This window comes from Callorhinus ursinus, unplaced genomic scaffold (assembly GCF_003265705.2).
Source record: "Callorhinus ursinus isolate GAN/ISIS: 27379988/994484 unplaced genomic scaffold, GSC_fseal_2.0 scaffold2, whole genome shotgun sequence".
Classification (NCBI taxonomy): domain Eukaryota; kingdom Metazoa; phylum Chordata; class Mammalia; order Carnivora; family Otariidae; genus Callorhinus; species Callorhinus ursinus.
The window spans coordinates 28,487,862-28,496,354 of record NW_027397064.1 but is presented as its reverse complement, the minus strand read 5'-3'; positions in this window follow the sequence as shown (position 1 = coordinate 28,496,354).

The window sequence follows — 8,493 nt, the reverse complement described above, 5'->3', positions numbered from 1 at the left end:
CCAAGCAAATATGCTTTAGTTAGTTCCAGATCAATCTACACCTACAGGGCAGGTCAACCCCGGGATCCTTATTCACTTCAAAAATACATGCTTTCTTCAAACAGTGTCTTCTTTTAGATTATTTATGATATACTTCGACTCACAAAAACGTGATTTTTTTTTTTATGTCATAGCTCAAGAGCACATTTTTGCCTGAACCAAGGTGCCCTTAATGGAAGCATAGCCATGACCATCGAGTTGTCCTGCACTGGGCAAGCAGTTGCAATGTGACTGGGCTACCAGGATGCTGATATTTCTTCTTTGTCTATGTGTGTCTGCTTTGCTTTGGGGAAGGCAGGAGGGGATGGATACAGAAGGTTGGGTGTAGCAATCCTAAACTCTGAGTCAATTTGCCTGGCCATGGATTTTCAGGCAATTAAGGAAATGGACTTGAAAATTAACTCATGGGTATGTGCGTTGGGCCTTGAGTGGGGTCCATTGACTCTTGCCCTTCTTAAGGGTGATGTATCATTGATTCCTCAATGAGACTGCCTCAGTCTGGTTCTCCCATCCCAATGGACGTCAACAGGGGATCCAGGCAGGGAAGGATGGAAGACTTGGATCATCTATTTCGAATCGAATGTATAATTTTTAAAAATGATTCTGAGACTGAGAAACTTACTTTTTAAGCCATAACTAAGGGGAAAATCTGTGTTACAGTAAGAATACTACTGCTTTGAAAAAGCTGTCTTAAGAAATGAAACCTCATAAGACCAGTTTTAGGAAGGCAGAATTATCTGGATCCCCAAGGACAAGAAATAGAAAAATTTCCCCACTAATTCTTTTCTTTCTTCACACATTCTAAAGCTTTATTGAATTACAGTTATAAATAAGAAGAAAGCAGTTTACCCTACTTGGGAGAAGAACATGTTAAGTTTTTTTTTTTTTTTTTGAAATCTTAAAGTTTCTGAGAATTCTAAAAAAAGTTCTTAGCATCACAAGGACAATATAATTTTGAATTTAGTTTGTAAGGCTGGCATTTGGGAAATATATAATAAATTATTTTGATGCTTTGGTAAGTTATTTGGTAATTCATATTAAGTTGCTGTATTTAAGACCTAGTGCATAAATCTCATGTTTTCATTAATTCAAAAACATTTGTCAAGCATCAATCACGTACCTGAAACTGGGTACTAGTACCGGAAACTAGGATTCTCTGATGAGAACAGACAATAAATGGTAGCAATGCTACTGTTTATTCAATAATGAGTAAAATCAGGCAAGAACTATGCTCTATTGAGCCCTTGCTATAAAAATTTAATAGAATCATAGAATTTGAGAGCTTACAAATATTTTAGAGATCACCTAATTCACTACAACCCACAGAAAGAAATATATTTTCTTGTGCCCCAGAACACTTGTGTTTATGTGTATATGAAATATATATAAATGGAAACCAGTTTCATGAACAATATATACTCTGATTTTATTCTGATCTATTGCATTTTTTTTTAATGTTGATCGCAAGCTTCTAAGTTGATTTTGTAACTCGCTAAAGGAACTCATTCGCAACTTTGAAAGACACCGATGTAGTACAACCCCCTATCTTAAAGATGAGAAATGGAGCCTGAGGCTTGGCAGAGGCTTGGTTCGTGGAAGGGCTAGCCCAGATTTCCTGTCTGTTGGTTTGTGGGTCCCTATCACATTATCTTATTCTGTTTTCTTCCTAGAAACTCACTAACACCGTCTGAAATGATCATGCTCATTGTCGACTTGAGTGTTACCTGCCTCTCCCACCAGGAAAACATCCATCTTCACTGATTACTCACTATTATTCCCCCCATGCAAAGTTTGGCTTATAGTATGTGCTCAGTAAATATTTTTTGAATCAGTGAGAGCTCTAAACTGACCCTGCTTTCTATCAAGTGTGGACTCAGCTGAATGGTGTGGTAGGGCCATTGCTTTGGAATAATAACATGCCTTGTGTGAGTGAGGAGACAGCATCACAAAGAGAGAACAGATCTTGTGACACAAGGCACACACAGTGCCAGGGACAAAACTAGAACCAGGAACTAGGTCTCTTGACCCCAGTTCAGGGGCCTGAGTTAGTTCCCTCTGACATGACTGTCTTACATTGTTAACCTAATTGTTAATGTTATCGGGCTAACTTGCCCTAGAATGCTCCTCACCCCTAAAGTGCAACTTTCCCATTTTCTAAGAGCTGGGGGAGCTCAGTGCTAAAGAAGCCTCAGTCTTTGTGAGAATACTGTCAGTTGGGTATTGCCACAGGCACACCTCCAGATGTGCTGAAAGGTCAGAAATTACATTTACTTCTTCTAAATTATGACCAAACCAAATGGGAAGTGTTTTTACATCCTAGCTCCTAGCCAAATTCCAATAAAGAGACAAACTTGCTTTGTACTTTAACTTTGGGGGACTTGTTTAAAGGAAGCAAACTGCTTCTGGTCAGAGAGGGTTTTGTTTGGCCAGATTTCCTGTTTTGATTTTTTAAACTTCTTAGGAACTAAACTCCAGGACTCCATGTTAAAGAAAGGAAGAACAAGAGTGGACTAGAGAGAGCTGGTGACGTTAGGCTACAGAGGAAAGCCAAATTCTGCAAAAATGACCAGGGTTTGCAATAGCTCATATTGCGACTCAAGCGCAATTCATCAAAACTCCAGTACCCACTTGAGAAAGCCCCACCTTTATCCGGCGCGAGGTTTAGCGGGTCCTCATGGCAAGTGTGCCTTGGGCTTTTTCTTTCATAGCCCAGCTTGCCCAAAATGTCCCCTGCCCATCCCGGGCCTTAGTAAATGTAGGAATCTAACAACTGTGATGGAAGATTGAAAGGAAGTGCCTTTGATTCTAAAACAAAAGTTTTCACTGGATTTTGCTCAGTGACGTTGGGTATTGTGCTTGGGGGTATTATTCTGTCCTCTGAATCAGATTTAGCAAATAATAAATACAGGATGGCCAGGCATTCGTACTTTATCTGGTGACCCTAGACCAGGGCTTCCTCAAGTTTCTCCTGTCTAGTTTATAGGAAGTTTGGATTAGAAAGGGAAAAGGAGACTAAGCTAAAAGTGATCATATTTATTGTGCTCTAGAAGCAATTTTCCATTTCATATTATCCCAGCATAAATGTTGCCCCTGCATTCCATTCACAATGTAAAACATCAGGGTACAGAACTCCCATGAGGGCTTGTTTCTGCCTAATGTACCCAGGGGGAAAGCCTAGAAAACATTAAAGCAGTAGCTAGGAGCTTTAATGAAGTTAACCTGCTGAAACCAGGGGAGGTTTGCCTGAACTACACCTGAAAGCACTTTGATTGTGGCATCGGCTTCAAAAGAAACCCATTCCCTCATTTCTGAGCTCAGCTGCATTGAGAAATAGAATTGCACCTTTATATTCAGGCTAATTTTGCTGCCTTGCTGAGGGCTGAAAGCATTCTGAAGCATTCTAAAGATGTAAGGGAGGCGGACTGCTCCTTCCCGTCCCCACACCCCACATCACAAGCCCAAATGGACAGGGTGCTCTCAACCCTCTAGGTCCTAAGAATGTAAAGTCTAGTATGATAAATGCCTTCCAGTTCAGAAAAAGATAACCTCCCACTTTCTGCTAACATTGAGCCAATTCAGGCTCTACAGGTTTGCTACAAACAAAACAAAACAAAACACCACCAACAACAACCTCAAACCCTGGCCTTTGCAAATTTCCCCTTCCTTTACACTTATCCTTTCTTTAGCTTTTTAATATAACTTCCTTCTCCATTTCCTTTCACTTTGTAGTGCTCTGCTGTTGTATATTTCTGCTTTCCTTTTCTTTTTTTTTTTTTACTTTTGCTGATGTCTCACCTTAGCGTTCCTTTTTCATTTCCTTGCGCATCTCTTCCTCTTGGATTTTAGTTCTTGCATGTGCTCCTGCGGTTTTCTTTTCTGGTCCCAGCTGCCCCCTAATGGTTTTCAAGATCATTACTGCTTAGGAGTAGAGAGGGAAGAAAAGAGAGCTGGAGAAAAACATAAAATGTGGTTTTGCTTGTAACTTGGAACATAGTATCAGTAACTCTGGAAGGATATTGACCCCCAATGGGTATCAATGGGGAGGTGAAATGGAGAGGTAAATTATACAACTGGGGGATAGGGTGGAGGGCAGCTTGGGTTTTCATTGAGTACTTTTTGTGCTGTTTAAATTCTTTTTAATGATTTACACATTATCAGTTATTCTCTTTTTAATTTAGAAAACAAATAGAATCCCAGGCTGGAGATGCCTCTACAAATTATCTTTCCTTGCAGAAAGCAAGCATCATTCCAACCACCCCCCCAATCAGGGATCCTATCCTGATACTAAGGTTGACTGGCAGCTCAGTAAACTGCGTAGGAGTAAATATGAAGGAGGAGAGTGGGAACTAATGACTAGGGTGGGTGTGAATTAACCCACCCTGAAGTATCCTCAATTGCAAAAGGTCAGCTCCCTGACTCTTGCCTTTCCATCACGACTTTCATGCTCAAATTAGCAGCTATTGCCATCATAATGTAACAATCACCTGACATGTAGATGTCTAATTAAGGCACCATAAGTCACAGGTTACAAATTCAAAAACAGCAATAACCAAAAAGAAAGAAAGAAAGAGAGAGAGAGAGAGAAAGAAAGAGAGAGAGAGAGAGAGAGAAAGAAAGAAAGAAAGAAAGAAAGAAAGAAAGAAAGAAAGAAAGAAAAAGAAAAAGAAAAAGAAAAAAAAGAAAGAGAGAACAAGATCCCTTGTAAATCAATAGGGTTTTGATAGGATAGGTCTGCATAGAACGAAGGAAAAGGATGTGCACACATGGATAGAAGATTCAAGATTCCAAGAATCTTAGTCTATAAATTTAGTGAGAGACAGGGAATTTTCAGTTCAGAATAAGATTTTCCTGAATGGGAGAAAATTTCAGATCATAACCCTAAAATTTCCAGTCACATCACCTATAAATGCCTTGAAATCATAAATAAGTTCTTGGCTTTTGTTTGATTGTCAAGTGGAATCTCTTTCTTGTTTTGTTTTGGAGGGTTTTTTTGTTTGTTTTATTTTTGTTTGGTTTTCTTGAGGATCTAGAAAAGAGGTTTGTCCCAAAAAATCTCTCTTCTGAAAGCCCTGTCAAGATACCTAACATACTATTACTCACTCTTTGAGAAAAGGTACTCAATGTAAATCCTGTGATAATGGAATATCCAATTAAGCCCCATCCATGCATTAATGTCTTCTTGGGGGATAAATAGCTATTAATTTTAATTACTTAAGGTGGCTATGAAATTAAAACTAAAACAGTTTTAAGTTTATGAATGAGGATGGAGTCAGGAAACATTCCTAGCCAAAATTCAAAACTGTAAAGGGATAGAAGTCATTCAAACTAATCCCTTCATTTCTACAGGTGAGGAAACCGGTCCCAAATTAGTTAACAGACTTTTCAAGGACACTCAAGGGCAGTAGAGACCTAAGGTCCACCTGTCCTGACCTCAGGTTTCTGCTGCCCCAAACTGCTTCTCTATACCGAGGCCTGGAGCTGAGACCAGGAGCCTGGGGAGCGCTGTGGAGTATCTGATTCCCAGTGAGTGCTCTGGAAAAGTCGTCCAAGAAAGCACAGATGGAGCATAGGAGGATAGATAATAATGGGATCCAGCCCTTCTCTCCTTGCCAAATAGACACCAAACATTTTCAAACGATGCTTCTGCCCATACTAGGATTCCCTTTTTGGTGAACAAGTAAAGTAGCCCGTAGACATGGGTGTGCGTGTCTATAGGCTTCTAGGGGAAATCTCCAGCTCTGGTATTTGATTATCTAGAGCTGAGCTGTCCAGTGTGGGATCTGTTAAACACAAATGGAATCTGTATTTTTTGAAGGGATCAGAAACATGTTTAATAAAGTTAAATACAATTTAAAATTCAGTCCCTCAGTCACACGAGGCACATTTCAAATGCTCATTCACCCTGGGAAAAGCACAGATATGTTCTTCATTGCAGAAAGTCGTTTGGGAGGATCCTGCTCTAAAGAGAAGGGTTGATGGGGACCTCTCTGAGGCACCGATGCGTCAAATGTACAAAAGTCAGTGTGGCTGAGGGAGAGCCACCTCATGCTTGAGCCGAGCAGAGTAGAGGGAGCAATGTACCTCCTTTAGTTTCCTTTGCCAAGGATTCCAGGGATATTTGAATGAATTTCGCACATTTTGCTCATCTTTTTGTTGTTGTTCGTAAGGTTCCTTCCTACCTGATCTAGTGCCCGTGTCCGAGAAAGAGATGAGAGATAGACACGATTTAGAGTAAAGGAGATTTTGATATTTTATGGAAATCTGTAAAGATTCTGGGAACCCACCAAAGGTCAGATCACGTAGAAACGATTAAGTAGTATTCAAATGTATTGAATAAAAGAAAAATGTTGTTTAAGGAGTATGGGAGGAGGGAACCCTACTGACCAGAAACCTGGACTTCACTTCAAACAAAAGAGAGGATAAAAAATGAGGACTTATTAACTTTTAACTGAAGCTTTGCCTCTGAGACAGATGTAGCTAAATATTAACTAGGGCAATGTAGTAAATTACAGATTAAGACGCAATTATGGCTCGTATCTCCCCCTTTCAGGGTGAGAGCTTGTCGATGGTAGTGCTCAGATAAGGGGAAGCACCCTGTGACAGGTGGCATCCATTGCGGAAGCATGAAACTTCTGGAGCCTTTAGATTCCGTATTCCCAGAAGGCAAGACCCAAATGTCTTATTTGCTTGCACACCTCCTGCATAGTCATGCTTCCATGAGCATTTAATAAGTACAATGTGATGAACACAGATGGAAAACCATACCTGAAACAAACCTCTAGTAACAACCAATGGTAAGTGGGCTGGTGCTGAAAGGGTTGGATCCAGCTCCATAAACCCCATCAGGGGCCCTTGGAACATGTTCCTGCAAACCTCCCACCCCCGAGAGGTAGAGGCTCTTGGTGTTTTCAAAAGGCTCTTTGCTGTTGCTGCTAAATAAATGTCACAAGGTAAAGCTGGGAATGCCACTGCTCTGGCACTGTAAGAAAAGTGCTCTGGGAGGCTTTTCCCAGTGTTTTCCTTGAAACATCTGCCCCCCCGTCTGACAACTGCCTGGAGAAAAATTGTGGAGGAATACTTATCCAGGTATCCTTCGCTGGAAGTGCATACATCGAAGGCTATGTGTAAATATAACACCTCAGAACAGAGGTTTCCAATGGCTGGCCTGTTGAGCATTTGCAGCAGAATCACCTAAAATGTGTCTAAAAATAGAGCTTCCCAGACACCACCCTAGATCCAAGGAACCTGATTGGCAGGAAGATGGTGCCCAGAGATCTGAATTTTTAACACTTGCTCTGGGTGATTCTGATGGGCCCTCGCCCTCGGGTGTGGGGTTGTCTAGCTGGGAACACCCATCTTTCCACTGGGGTGTGGCCAGGTTACAGCTTTCTTTTAGCATCTTTTACAAATCTGTTTTATGTTCCCCACATCCCTTCCTGTCAAAGGAATGGAATGTAGGATGGGATTATCTATTATTATTTCACAATTAAGGATAATGATGTGAAATGTCCCAGGTGAGTCAGTGACGCTGACAGGAATCCCAGCCTCACTAGTTAGCTGTTTTCTGGTTGGTTCCGTGTTTCTGCTAACAAGCCCATCGTTTCTATCCATGCTACTTGTCCTTTAGTAGACAGTGTTTGTGGACTCACAAAATAATGAATAGTATGGAGCCTGGCTCCTCACCCCTGAACCTCTGGTAGAAACTAAACCAACTGCTGCCAAACCCCTGAGATTCTAAGTCTAGACAAAAATGGGCTGGCAGGTCTGAGCCCGTCCCAGTCTGGAGAATTTCCCGAGAGGTTTATTTTCCATCAGGCACATGTGGGATTTGTGTTTAGTTCCCCAGAGTCCTTGGAAGTCCTGGATTAAAGAAATTCTAAGTGCTCCCTGGGCCCGTGGGCTCTTGTTCAGAGTGGGCTGGGGGAGATCTAGTCTCGCTCTGACTCTTCCCTTGTCTGATAAAGGGTTTTGAGCTTCCGGGAGTAAAAGCACCACAGCCAGAAGTGCTCCTGCAGGTAGGATTCGCATTATTTATTGAGTGCTGCCCCCTAGAGGGTTACAAATGGTCCGGCGGCTTGGAGTCCCCAGGGCTCTGAACCAGACTCACCTGCTACCCAACTGCAGGAAATCAGGACTTCACTCAAGTGGATTGATGAGAAAAGTCTTGCAGAAGTTGTACTGAGGACTACCAGGAAATAAGTTAGCTCCCTCTTTAGGACACCTCTGAAAAAATTAAAATCCATAACGCTGGGAATCAGGTCCAGGAACAGAACACTGAAACCGACACTTCTCCCTACCAAACTGAGGACCCTTGAAGCTGCCTGAGGGGGCTCCCCAATCCTAAGATGCCAAGAGCAGGAGCCGAGTTGCCATTCTTATGGTTTCCCAGTGGGTTTCAGTGTACCTTCTCTCTCTCTCTCTCTCTCTCTCTCTCTCTCTCTCTCTCTCTCTCTC